Source organism: Budorcas taxicolor, chromosome Y, assembly GCF_023091745.1.
Source record: "Budorcas taxicolor isolate Tak-1 chromosome Y, Takin1.1, whole genome shotgun sequence".
Taxonomy (NCBI): Eukaryota; Metazoa; Chordata; class Mammalia; order Artiodactyla; family Bovidae; genus Budorcas; species Budorcas taxicolor.
In genome coordinates, this window is record NC_068936.1 from 10,014,842 (window position 1) to 10,029,951 (window position 15,110).

A 15,110-nucleotide genomic window follows, 5' to 3' on the forward strand; every position below is an offset into this window, starting at 1 on the left:
TCCAACTTCCATCACCTGGCTGGGTCAGTTCCGACACTTCATATTCACAAGCGTACTGTCAGGCAATTTTGTGCGCACACATGCACACACATGCGTGTGTACACACTAATATCCCTGACAGGAAACTTGCAGATATGCAGAAGTACAAGCTTTCTTCTCCAGGAACATGAGTTTTGGTAACCACCCGAGTTTCTCTGTCCTGGTTATTTTCTTTCACATGCTCATCGATCATGTCAGGTTGCACTTCTAACTCTGTGATTTAGCCTCAAAGGCTACAAAATTTTGGCATTTTTCTCCTGACAGGGACCGATCTGCAGAGAATTGGGCAGGTTGGAAACGCTCGCCCTGGACAGCTGAGTGACAGGCACCTGCGTTCTGCATTCTCCCATCACCTTGGGACAGCTTCCCAGTACCAGTCAGGCTATTCTGATCCATTGTCTGTGCAATCCTTCAGGGCACCAGAAAACAAGGACGTCTGGGCTCAGCTGACTTGGAGAACTGTCTTCTTGGTGTGCACCTATCTAGGTCATTCCTGGTCAAATCCGTGTCCCTTTTGCTAGCCTACCACCCCTTAGGGCCCACAGCATTCTGAGTGAGGCCCCCTGTTCTTTCTATCTGTGTAGCTTTCGATGTGCACCTGTCTACCTGTGCTTCCAAGTGCTATCTCCCTTTAGCAGGAAGAGGCCAAAGAGATGTCCGAGCCTCCAAGGGCCCCCAGGGACTGTGATGGGCCTGTGTGTGATCCAGTGCTGTGAGGATCCGTGTGTATGTTTGGCAAAACCAATACAAATATTGTAAAGTAAAATAAATAAAAAATATAAGAATTAAAAAGAAAAAACCAAATTCTTCCCTTAGATGAAGATTGTTTACAACCCAGTGTGTGTCCATTGGCTGGACATGGTCCTTGGAATTTCGCTGATGGGTTTGGACCCTAAACTTCAGAATGATGGCAGAAGGTAGAAAGACATTTAGACGTTGTTCTGCGAAAGCAAGGAGAAAGGCACTACTGCCAAAAAGATGACTAAGAGGGAACAATAATAGTCTTCTATCATTGGAAAAATATAATGGTCCCAGGGAGAGTATTTAGATAATATAAAAAGGATCCTTGGGAAGGAAAATTCAGACTCTCAGGAACATTTTCTACGTCAGGACTTGTGAAATAGTCTTCCAAAAAAAGAGGCAGAAACTGTCTTCACTGAAACATGGAAAGTCAACTGAAAATTGAACATGATAAGAACTCCAGCTGGGCATCGCCAATCTACTTCTTAAAGATGAGTTTGCCAAGATGTAGCTTTAAGAAAGATCTTGAACTGTAGGCCAAGAGCGAACAAGCTATTGCTGCAGGGAAAACATAGATACGTCTCATTAAGTATAATGGTAAGTAATGTAAGCTAGACACAGGGATGCATACTGTATGATTCCGTTCATGTAAAGGTCCAAAAGAGACCGAACTAATCTATGCGTTGAAAGTCAGATATCCTAGTTATCTTTGGAGTGCGGTGATTGGGAGAGACACAAGAGAGTTTTCAGGGTTGCCGGTGATGTTCTGTTTCTTGATTTGGATGCTAATTACGTGGATGTGTTTAGTTGGTGAGTATCCATGGAACTGTACACTCCTGACTTATGTATTTTTCCATATGTATATTGATAACAAAAAGTTATAAAGCTTTTAAAAATATAAATACATAACCATGTATGGAGGAAGGAGCACATAGATAAAGGGCCACTTCTGATACAAGGCGTGCAACCTGAGGCCATAAAGATAAGGTGGCATTTCCACACGTAGTCCCTTGTGTTTATGACTACCCTGACCCACGGAATCCCCCAACAGATGATGACCTGGGAAACCTGCCCTTACTGGGCCCACAGATCAAGCCTCCCTTGGGCAGATAGCAGTTTTTCTATCTCAAAAACAACAAGAGGGCTTGATTCCACCCACCCTCACTGATTTGCTAAATGTGAATACTCTCTTTCAGTTGGTCTCATTAGGCCCAGGTAGGACTCCTTACAGTCAGGCATCCCTGCTTACCTACAGAGCCCGTGTGCCTAGGAAGCCAGTCCTCGGCTGGGCACAGGGATATCGAAGACGGTCAGCCAGGACGCAGCTTCCCTCTGAGTTTCCGATGGTGCAAATCCCCTCTGAAAACACCAGACAGCCTGCTCCAGCAAGACTGCTAGAATCCTCTCTCAGGTGCAGACACACACCTTTGCCCCTCAGGCCCCAAAAGCCACAGGCAAGGCCCAGATGACAGAAGGAATTTACGTCAGGGCTTCCAGCATGAGCCATGGGGTATCTTGGGCAGGACTTTCCCTAGACCCTGAAAACCAGCAGGCCCTGAACTGCCCCCAGGGGCTTCCCTGTCTCCCGCTCTCCTGAGGTCCCTTGGGACATGCAATGAGCCCACCATCCTTGCTTCCTCCCTGTTCCCTCCCTCATAGGCACACCCCGGCAGAGGAACACACGCGTACACCAACACCTGCACTTTCTTCGCCTTTCTGCACTACCAGGAGACTGGAAGTGCCTGGAGGCATGCCACGCTCACACCTTGTCTCTCTTAGGATGCCTGTGGTTTTGCACGGACAACCTACCTTATTAGCATGTCTTGCATTTTCTGTCGCATCGTGCCAGTGTGTGCCACCCTCATGGAGAGAGCGTGCTGGCTGATGGGCTGATCCTGGGCAGCCCTGGTCCAGGACTTTCCCGGGTCTCCTTTTTATGTGTGTGGAACAAGTCTCCAGTGCAGCAGGCAATCTGTGTCTCTTTCTCCTTCAGGTCTCTTCCTTCTCAGCAAGACCTTAGCCTCCTCAACCATCCCAGGTCCTCTGTATCCGCATCCACCATTTCCGCATGCCGGCTCATGTCCGCACAGACTGTGGGCTCCACAGGCGGTGGTTTGAAATCCCCACACCACTTGATTTGCCCTGGGTGAATCCAGAGACCATGCACCCGCTCTTCCTGGTCCAAACACATACTACAACACGGGAGAAATGGTGAGCGTGTTTCTGTATTTCCTCTAATTCCAGATGTCTGGAGCCAAGTTCCTGTGTTACTACTGGCCATCCTTTCCTCATTCCCATCCTGGACAGGGTCACTGCGGAGATACAGTGAGCAACCACCCTCAGATTTGTGAGGCCTTGTGTCTCCTCTTCTGGTTGCTTGGCATCTCCTCTCTTGTTGCCTTCATCTCTGCTTTTTCCCTGGACCAGACACACACACACACACACACATACACACATAAACACAGGCAACACAAGCATACACGTGTATACAATTACAGGCTTGATACAGAGACACAAACGTGTACAGGGAACACAGGTGTTTCAGGAGCTGAAGGCACCATGTCCAGCACTGTTGGAGATGGCGTCAGTAGGCACCATGTCCTGCCCTTGGAGCTCCCTGTCCACCTCCTCCCTGAGCACTTCCGTATTTTCCGAAGGCAGCCTGAAGCAGCTTCCAGCGCAGCATGTGTGGCTGTGGAGAGACGCCGATTGGTGGATGTGTAAATTCACAGAAGATCCCAAGGTCAGCACACAGGTGCCCTGGGACACCGGACAGGACGCCCTTTCAATGATAGGCTTTCCCAGGGTAAGGGGTGGGAGTGTAAGGCACAGGCATTCTTAAACTCATTGACTAACAGGAGGCTGGGGGATGGCTTGACACACGGAAAGAAGATTCTGACAAAGATACTTAATTCATCCTGTTTCTAGTAGTATCACCTGGACTCCCGCACTGAGGAAGACTTGCTTCACTTGGACACACCGAGTTCCAAAGCCCCCAGTCTCAGCAGGTCATGTGCTACATGCAGGACCCAAAGCCTGGCTCTGCAGCCAGCTTGCATGAGCCTGAGCATCCCCATTTGGAAAAGGACAGTGTCCTGGCCACGACACGGCTGTCCCTTCAGGGCCCGCCTCCAGACACCCTCCCCGCATGTGTCTCTGTCAGTTACCGCTCGGAGCAGAACTTTCCTTCCTCGGGTAATACGTCACAGGATTGTCCCACATGTCTTGACCAATGATCTGCTGGCAACACAAGCAAGGTCAGCCCAGGGCTGACCAGGCCCAAACACTCTCGTGAGCATCCAAGAACTCCAACATCAGTCATCAACTGTATGCAGGCCCAAAGCAACTCCACCTCAGCAATCCTGTTCGATCCTGGGCAGTTGTGGCCTGACAACCAGTTGAGAAATTTAAGACTCCTGATATACAGCCTGCAGCTGGGTGCTCCTCATTCAAAGTCCAAGAACCAGTGGAGTGGCGTGGAATAACGCGCCCTATACCCTGCAGAAAGACAGGGAACACAGGAGTGGATTCCGCAGGTGGATCATCCATCCCCTAACACACCTACACCTCCATGAAGCCATGTCTTACCAGTGATGTCAAGGTAATACTCCTTAATGATCACCATGTTCCAGAAGTAGGCGTTGTCCCCAAAGGAAATGATCACCTTGCCGTTGGACCTTGGATGGCTCTGCACCTGCACCTTCTAGGACAGGGATGAGGGTAAAGGTACAAGCTTCTAGGTGCCTCAGCTTGCCTCCCAGGCAGGCATTAACAGTTTCCACAAAACCTCTGCACATTCTCACATCACATGAACATAGATAACATGATCCCCCCAACTCCCCACCAAGTCCCGTACACGCATGCCCTCATTCTCCCTCACTGACCTTCAAGTCAATCTTGTAGTTAAGAAAGTCTTTATCTTGGTCGCTGATCATGACAGAAACGTGAGCGTGGTTCATAATCTGCTTGAGGTCAAGGAGCCATGCAGGCCACATGCTGGGCCAGAAGAGCCAATAGCAACAGCCCTAGTCTTGAGTGGAAGAAGCACACTGGAATAGGAATTTCCAAGGATGCTGGGTACTTCCACTTGCCCAGCCACCACTCATATCCTCAGGCCCTGCCGTGCCATCAGACCCACTCCTGGCTCTGGGTTCCTTGTGGTGTTCTGCATCTGAGGTGGTCTGCATCCCCCAAGCAGGGGTTGTTTCTGACTGCTACGCTCCTCCTCCTGACTTGTGTGTGCTGGGTAGTGTAATGTCACTGCTTATCGTGTCAGGATTTGCAGTCCCTGTTGCACACTGTGTCTTCAGGCAAGGGGGTGGTGTGCATGTGTATGTGTGAGTGTGTGTGTGAGTGTATGTGTGTGTGTGTCTTCAGCAAGAAGGCCCTCGGTCTCTGACCTGCTCCCTGTCTTCACAGCAGATGGCAGGCGTGTGTCTGAATCCGTCTGGCACTCAGAGCAGACGAGAATAGCAGCCCCTTCCAGCTCCTCTTTGCTTGTGGACCACCTCGTGCCTTTGCATTGCACTAGTGACAGCAACTCCAGGGGCTCTGACTGACGGGCATGGGTCTTGGACTCCCACTCTCTCAGCTCTTTCCCGGGATCATCCACATTTACAACAATAACTGTCTCTGGTGGCTGCTCTGGTGTACTGTCTCTCGTCATTCCTGACCTAGAGGCCTCAGGTGCTGATCCTCCTCAGATGCAGGCCTGAGGGAGACACCCAAAGTCATGGCTGTGACACTTACAGCTGTGGCCCTAAGGGACTCTTCTCAGCTGTGCCTTTGGAGCCTGCCTCTGCCTCGGACCACACTTCATTCAGGGGTCTCCCACGCCTCCCCTGTTCCCTTGCCCTGTGGCCTCACCTGTTTTAGCAGGATCTTCAGCACAATCATCTTGAAGGTGCCTTTGCCATTCTTTAATTTGGCTATAAAGCTCACAACTTTTAGCGGCACAGTAACGCAATTTTTCTAACGTGCACTGTTAGAGTTTGATGAGCTCTTGTTGAGTTTCTTGGTTTCAGTTAGAAAGCCCTGCATTACTCTTAGGGCTCTAGAAGCTTCTGAAACAAAGGAAAGACTACAAGTATTCCAGACTAATTGGATGATGATATAGATTTCTAAATACTTAACAGATTCTGCTTCCCCGCCACCTAAAAATTTGCCCCCAACTCCTGAAGAGCTTCATGATTTTATTGCGGGAATCTGGTAGAATTGAGATTTCTCAGTGCTTTGTAATTTCATCAGTAAGCTTTTCTGAGGTGAAAAACACATTGGAGTTAGTTTTTAAGTTAGCCCTAGACATAGCAATCAGGGAAAAAAGGAAATTAAAGGAATACAGATTGGGAGAAAAAAAAAAATACTGTTAGAAGATGCCATGACCCTCTACACAGAGAACAATAAGGATGTCAGCAGAAAATTACTTGAGCTAGTCAATGAATAGAGTATAGCTGCAGGAGACAAAATTAATACTCAGGAATCCCTTGAGTCCCTTTCATTCTGATACACTAGCAATGAAAAGCAAGAAAGAGAACTTAAGGAAAGTATCTCATTCACCATCCAGGGAAGAGAATCAAATATTTAGGAATACGGTCACTTGAAGAAAGCAAGGACCTGGTACAGAAAACCATAAAACCATGGTGAAAGACATCAAAGATCACACAAATAGAAGAAGACGTGTACCATGTTCTTGGATCAGAAGAATCAGTATAGTGACCACGAGTGTGCAACTCAAGGCAATCGATCAGTACGTTCATTCACATTGATATTCTCATATTCAACTGTGAAATCCCTATCAAAACACCAACGGTGTGTTTCACTGACCTAGAACAAATAATTTCACAATCTGTGTGGAAACACAAAAGACCTCCAAAGAGGAAATCACTCTTGAGAAACAATGGAAACGGAGGAATCAGACTTCCTGACTTCAGACTATACTACAAAGCTACTCATCAAGAGTATAAGGTCCTGGGCCAAAGACAGATATACAGACCCATGGAACAAAATAGGGAGTCCAGAGACGAAGCCACACACCCACGGCCTCCTTGTCTTTGACAGAGGAGGCATCAATATGCAACGGAGCAAAGACAACCTCTTGAACAAGCGGGTCTGGGAAAACAGTCAACCACATTAAAAGAATGAAATGTTTGCTAATGGCACACACACAAACAAATGCAAAATGGATTAAAGACCTAAGTGGAAGACCGGAAACTATAATGTTCTTAGAGAAAAACACAGGCAGAACACTCTCTGACAGAAATCACAGCAAGATCTTCTCCTCAGTGACCCACCTCCCAGAGTAATGGAAATAAACACAGAAGGAAACAACAGTGACCAATTTAAATTTCTAAGCTTCTGCACAGTGAAGCAAACTATAAGCAAGGTGAAAAGACAGCCTTCAGAACTGGAGCAAATTACAACAAAGCACACAGCTGCCCAAGAGTTAATCTCCCACATATACAAGCAGCTCATGCAACTCAATACCAGAAAAATAAACAACCCGACCAAAAAGTGGGCAAAAGAACTAAATAGACATTTCTCTAGAGAACATATACTGATGGCTAACGAACACAGGACACATGCTCAACATCACTCATTATCAGAGTGATGAGAGTCAATACCGCAATGAGATGTCATCTCACACTGGTCCCAAGGACCATCACCCAAAGTCTCAAGCAAGAAACCCTGGAGAGGGAGTGAAAAGGTAACCAACTTACACTGTTGCTAGGAATGAAAACTGGTATAGCCACAATAAACCATATGATTTCTTCAAAACCTGGAAATGGAACTGTCCTATGACCAGCAATCACCCAAGCATACACCCCAAGGAAAGCAAAACTGAAAGAGACACATGTACGCCGCTATTCATCCCACGATTGCTGGGGTCCAGCACAGGCAGGATCCAGGCAAACCCTCAGGAGAAACGGCGAATGATTTAGAGAGAGATAAGGAAAGAATGTTGTAGATAAGAAAATAGAGGGGAGAAAGAGGCTGTTATTCCTTGGCCAGGCAAGAGGGAGCTTCTGTGTTCCAAGGGATCAGCCTGAAAAAGAGAGGGAGGGAGAGGGAGAGAGAAAGAAAGAAAGAGGAAAAAAATAAAAATGCGGGGTGACCAAGCTTCTTCAGTGAGCAAGGCCCATTATTTTACTTTCAAAGGGACTTTTATACCTTCAGTTGTACGTAGAGGGAAGTGAAAGGTGCAAAGTCATACAGAGTCAGGCCAAACATTACATCTGTTTTGTCTCTGTCAAAACCACGATTTTTTTTTCTGCATACCTTTCCGAGAAACAATACTGTGTACGTTATCTTCTGGCCTTGGAGGCCTGTGAACATTTTATGACCCTCTTTAGATAAAGGCTCTTCAACCAGAAAACTTATTTTCCCTTGAAATGTGTTTTCTCTCTATTTCTAACCTATGTCAGCCTCAGAAAGTATTAAACCAGTTACATTTCTCACGGAGGAAAGGTGCAGTGAGTTACAAGAAAGAAAGAACCAATTAGCTCAAAGGTCTGATGTGGTTAATTTCAAGGCTACACTTCTTCTTACATTACAACTATGTTAACGAATGCACTCTCAGGTGTCCGATGGATAAGAGATATGGGAACTCAGCGACAAGCTTCGGCCCAATAATGAAATCCTACGCCAGCACCACTCTAATAACTTTTAATTCTTTGGAAGGCTCTATGTTTCAGGCTTCCCATGCTTCTCACAGTTGGGAGGCTGTGAACAATCCTATGCGTAGCTGCAAGAGTCTGGATAAACCTGTCAAGCAAGCTAGAATGCTAACAGTGGGGGTTTGATTTGAAATATTCCTCTCGTGTCCAGGAGACTTATTAGCTAGATAGAGCCCTAAGCTGATTTACTCCAGAGAAAGGTGGTTGTGGATAGCCCCCTGTATGTCAGGAGAGTTGGTGAAAGGCACAAAATAGTGAGACAGACAGATTCTGGTTTGGGGGTAGATGCTCGAGCAGGTCTAGGGAGACCCTCGAGTCCTGAAGCCTTGCTTTAACAGTTCATTCCCCCATGACCTTGTCATGGGTGGGATCTCCCGTGCTGGCTCCCGGCGCACGACTGTTTACGATAGCTAGGGCATGGAAGCAATCTAGATATCCACTGCAGGTGAATGGATAAGAAAGTGGTGGTATATATACATGGTGGACTATTACTCAGCTGTGGAAAGGAATGCATTTGAGTCAATTCTAGAGAGGTGGGTGAAACAGGAGCCTCCTCTACAGAATGAAGTAAAGTCAAAAAGAGGAATACAGGTCCTGGGTAGGAATGCATATGTATGAAATTTGGAGAGATGGTCCTGATGATCCAACATGCAGGGCAGCAAAGGAGACAGACATGGAAAGAACAGACTGTGGAGAGGGCAATGGTGGGGTGATTTGAGCGAAGAGCACTGAAACATATACGTTACCATACATAAACAGATGACTGGTGCAAGTTCAGTGCATGAGGCAGGGCACCCAAAACCAGTGCTCTGGGACAACAAAGAGCAATAGTCTGGGGAGTGAGGTGGGAGGAAGGTTCTGGATGCAGGAACACATGTGTACTGGTGACCTACTCTTGTCGATGTAAGGCAAAAACTAACCCAATATGTAAATTTAATGTCTTCCCATTAAAATAATTTGAAAAAAATGAAAAGATTGCTTTCTGAAATTTCAGTGTTGGGAGCACAATGGTCCAGCCTCTCTTCTGATCCTATGTAACAATGTCTGGTTTGAATGAGGGTAGTGGAGCCATCCCATGTTGAAAGTCAGGAAGGGCAGTGGGAGGAGATACCCCTCATCCAAGGTAAGGAGCAGCGGCTGAGCTTCGCGGCAACAGCCGTGAAGAGATACCTCACGTCCAAGGTAAGAGAAACCCAAGTAAGACGGTAGGTGTTGCAAGAAGGCATCAGAGGGCAGACACACTAAAACCATACTCACAGAAAACTAGTCATTTTAATCACACTAGGACCACAGCCTCTTCAAACTCAATGAAACCAAGCCATGCCCACGGGGCAACCCAAGGCGGGCGGGTCATGGTGGAGAGGTCGGACAGAATGTGGTCCACTGGAGAAGGGAATGGCAAACCACTTCAGTATTCTTGCCTTGAGAACCCCATGAACAGTATGAAAAGGCAAATGGTAGGATACTGAAAGAGGTACTCCCCAGGCCAGTAGGTGCCCAATATGCTACTGGAGGTCAGTGGAGAAATAACTCTAGCAAGAATGAAGGGACGGAGCCAAAGCGAAAACAATACCCAGCAATGGATGTGACTGGAGATAGAAGCAAGGTCCAATGCTTTAAAGAGCAATATTGCATAGGAACCTGGAATGTCAGGTCCATGAATCCAGGTAAATTGGAAGAGGTCAAGCAGGAGATGGCAAGAGTGAAAGTCGACATTCTAGGAATCAGTGAACTCAAATGGACTGGAATGGGTGAATTTAACTCAGACGACCGTTATATCTGCTACCGAGGGCAGGGATCCCTCAGAAGAAATGGAGTAGCCATCATGGTCAACAAAAAAGTCTGAAATAAAGTACTTGGATGCAATCTCAAAAACGACAGAATGATCTCTGTTCGTCTCTAAGGCAAGCCATTCAATATCACAATAATCCAAGTCTATGCCCCAACCAGTAATGCTGAAGAAGCTGAAGCTGAACGGTTTTATGAAGACCTACAAGACCTTGTAGAACTAACACCCCCAAACGGTGTCCTTTTTATTATAGGGGAGTGGAATGCAGAAGTAGGAAGTTAAGGAGCACCTGGAGTAACAGGCAAATTGGCCTTGGACTGCAGAATGAGGCAAGGCAAAGACTAATAGAGTTTTGCCAAGAAAATGCACTGGTCATAGCAAACATCCTCTTCCAACAACACAAGAGAAGACTCTACACGTGATCACCAGATGATCAACACAGAAATCAGATTGATTATATTTTTTGCAGCCAAAGATGGAGAAGCTCTATACGGTCAACAAAAACAAGATCGGGAGCTGACTGTGGCTCAGATCATGAACTCCTTATTACCAAATTCAGACTGAAATTGAAGAAAGCAGGGGAAACCGCTGGACCATTCAGGTATGACCTGAATCAAATCCCTTATGATTAAACAGTGGAAGTGAGTAATAGATTTATGGGCCTAGATCTGATAGATAGAGTGCCTGATGAACTATGGAATGAGGTTCATGACATTGTACAAGAGACAAGGATCAAGACCATCCCCCTGGAAAAGAAATGCAAAAAAGCAAAATGGAAGGCTTCCAAATAGCTGTGAAAAGAAGAGAAGTCAATAGTCAAGGGGAAATGGAAAGATATAAGCATCTGAATGCAGAGTTCTAAAGAATAGCAAGAAGAGAGAAGAAAGCCTTCTTCAGGAATCAATGCATAGAAATAGAGGAAACAAACAGAATGGGAAAGACTAGAGATCTCTTCAAGACAATTAGAAATACCAAGGGAATATTTCATGCAAAGATGGGCTCGATAAAGGACAGAAATGGTAGGGACCTAACAGAAGCAGAAGATGTTAAGAAGAGATGGTAAGAATACACAGAAGAACTGTACAAAAAGGATCTTCACGACAAGGAAAATCACAATGGTGTGATCACTCGTGTAGAGCCAGACATCCTGGAATGTGAAGTCAAGTGGGCCTTCGAAAGCATCACTGCTAACAAAGCCAGTGGAGGTGATGGAATTTCAGTAGAGCTATTTCAAATCCTGAAAGATGATGCTGTCAAAGTGCTGCACTCAATATGCCAGCAAATTTGGAAAACTCAGCAGTGGCCACAGGACTGGAAAAGGTCAGTTTTCATTCCAATTCCAAAGAAAGGCAATGCCAAAGAATGCTCAAACTACCGCACAATTGCCCTCATCTCACACGCTAGTAAAGTAATGCTCAAAATTCTCCAAGCCAGGCTTCAGCAATAGGTAAACCGTGAACTTCCTGATGTTCAAGCTGGTTTTAGAAAAGGAAGAGGAACCAGAGATCAACTTGCCGATATCCGTTGGATCGTGGAAAAAGCAAGGGAGTTCCAGAAAAACATCTATTTCTGCTCTATTGACTATGCCAAAGCCTTTGACTGTGTGGATCACAATAAACTGTGGAAAATTCTTCAAGAGATGGGACTACCAGACCACCTGACCTGATCTGTATGCAGGCCAGGAAGCAACAGTTAGAACTGGACATGGAAAAACAGACTGGTTCCAAATAGGAAAAGGAGTACGTAAAGGCTGTATTTTGTCACCCTGCTTATTTAACTTCTATGCAGAGTGCATCATGAGAAACACTGGACTGGAAGAAACACAAGCCAGAATCAAGATTGCCGGGAGAAATTTCAATTACCTCAGATATGCAGATGACACCACCCTTATGGCAGAAAGTGAAGCAGAAGAGATCACTCTGTTTTCAGCACCTATTAATGTGAGACATCCAATTTTGAATAAAGTGTCTAGGCCTGATAAAAACTTATCTAGACAATTTCTACATGGCATGTATCAAGATAATTCTTCCATGTAAAATTGCTCATAAGCAACTCAGGCCTCACAGTTACTAAAAAGTGAGAACAAAACGTGCTGTCACCAGTGTTTCACTTCATTCAATTTCTTAGTCAAAATACTACAAACTGGCTTTTCAACAACAGAAAGTTTCAGTTCTAGTCATGGGAAGTCTAGCATCAGTGTGCTGGTAAGGTTATGGTCCTTGTGTATGTCCTTCTCTGATTTGCAAACTGCGGAGTTCTTGCTCCCTCTGCTATGGTGAACTCTCTGAGGTCTCCTTCATATGTGAAGAGATTCCTTTCCCAACAGTTCCTCCATGGTGGCAGAAGGACATCCCAGAGGGGCTGCTTCCCAATACGATCATCTTCTGGGGATAGGGCATCAGTATACAATTTTTAGGAAGATAAAATCAAGCAAGCAAACGCGCGTACAACGATCAGACCATGACAACTAATGGACACGATTTAAGTGTAGATTAAATCTTTGGGTAAACCTGTACGTGTTTGAGAAAGTCCACAGAGAAGTTTTTCACTTTGTCGTGTGTGTAGATTCTGATATTTTTGGCAAAGAGTTGAAGAAAGATATGTAAGCAGACTAAATAACTAGGAAGTTTTGATTATCCATGAAGTCAGCTTCTCCAAGTTTTTCTTCATCATGCTAAAACTAATCTTCCATCTCAAATACATTCAGCATATAAGGGTTTCGGACATCCACAGATGAAGCACCACAAACCACACTGGTGAACTTTTTCTTGGATTTATTTATGTATACACTCGGTTTATCAACTCGGAAAAGAAAACTCTAGCGAAGTGAAAAGATACCATCTGAGGGTTTGCGGCTAAGACACTTCAGTCGTGTCTGACTCTGTGTAACCCCATAGACAACAGCCCAGCAGGCTCCCCTGTCCCTGGGATTCTCCAGGCAAGAACACTGGAGGGGGTTGCCATTTCCTTCTCCAGTGCAGGGAAGTGGAAAGTGAAAGGGAAGTCACTCAGTCGTGTCCGACCCTTAGCATGGACTGTAGCCTACCAGGCTCCTCCATCCATGGGATTTTCCAGGCAAGAGTACTGGAGTGGGGTGCCACTGACTTCTCCGATCTGAGGGTTTATGCCCCCCTTTTTTATATTACAGAAATCAGCTAAATGTGTATTCCCTGTAATTTCTCAGAAGAAATGTGTTCCAGAAATTACTTGATGAATAGTCTACTCACTACGCACGAGTATAATTTTATTGAGTTTAATGAACTAGCACTGAACTTCATTTCGTCTTACTACAGAGGATATATTCAAAGCACACTGTTAAAAAAACAAGGTGACTATCTAAATTTGCAGGAAAATACGCACACACGCAAAAATACACCAGTGACAAAAATAAGGCCAAAATACACTGCGTGCAACTTTCTCGAATTTTTCAGTGGATGTTCCCTCCTTTCCCTTACCTCAGCTAAGGGATAAACTTACGAAAGTCTTAGTTTCTAGAAGTTAGTTATGAAATTAGATTTTCACTTGCACAACATAATTATTTGATTCATCAAATTCAGCACTATTTGCTTACAACACATATGACTTTTGAGAATAAAATGACATACAATCTATTTTATCTGTAAAGGATCATTCAGGTTTTTTTTATCCTTAATGGCTGTTCTACCTGAGAAATATTTAAAATGCTAGGTAAAAACGCTCTCAACAAACAGATCAAAACTTTCAATGTTAAGAAAAGTGAGGATTACTTAGTATAGAATTTCTGCAGCTTCTAATCACATGAATTGAAGCTTATGACTCCAGTCTGTCTTCTGTAAGCTTTACTTTGGAAACGCCCTTCTTATGATAGTGGCAACACAAACTGATGACAAGAACATATGTTAGCAAATGGTATAAAACTACACTCGGGCAATGTTTTTAAGAAAATAGCCTCTTTTATTAACTTCAAGCGCGTATTTCTGCTTTCCTTAACTTCTATCAAAAATCACAAGAATATATATATATATATATATAAAAGTTGAATATATAGCAAGACTCTGCAAACAGACGAGTTCATACTATGGCTTATGATGATGAGACAATTTATGCAAAACATCTGTTAACTGGAGGCAAAACAGGGGAGGAATATTTTCTCTTCCTTCTTTCTTCCCAGTGTTTTAAGCAGAGATTGTGATCTTTACCCCTAAGTTCCATTATATTGAAGAAACCAAGTGTTCACATTTCCCTCAAAATAATTCAGCTCCATAAGTTTTTAAAAGAAATATGATACTTTAAAACAATGAAAGCACACCGTTGTTTATTTAAGGCACTGCTGCTGCTGCTAAGTAGCTTCAGTCGTGTCCGACTCTGCGCAACCCCAGAGACGGCAGCTCACCGGGCTTCCCCATCCCTGGGACTCTCCAGGCAGGAACACCGGAGAGGGTATTTAAGGCACAGTGTGCTTTAAATTACATTCATACTGAAGTTTTACTCTTCTTAACAGCTGATGACCAATATTCAAACTGTAGCACGATCCTCAGACCTCTGAGTTCAATTCAGATCTGTAAGTGAAAAGAACATCAGATCTACAGAAAAATTAATTCTTGTAATAATACACAAGGGATCTTCTTTACGCTACTTAGAAAATGAATCCCTTTGAACTGAAGTTAAGCACGCAACCCAGATTGTTTTCTCAGTTCCTATCTGTTTTCACTGAATCACTATGATCGCCATGAGAACATCACATGTTATACAAGCTATTCTTGTTTTAATGTTTTAAATTAACATTCATTTTAATGGGAGAAGAAAATGGTAACCCACTTCAGTATTCTCGCCTGGAGAATCCTGTGATCAGAGAAGCCTGGAGGGCTGCTGTCCATAGGGTTGCAAAG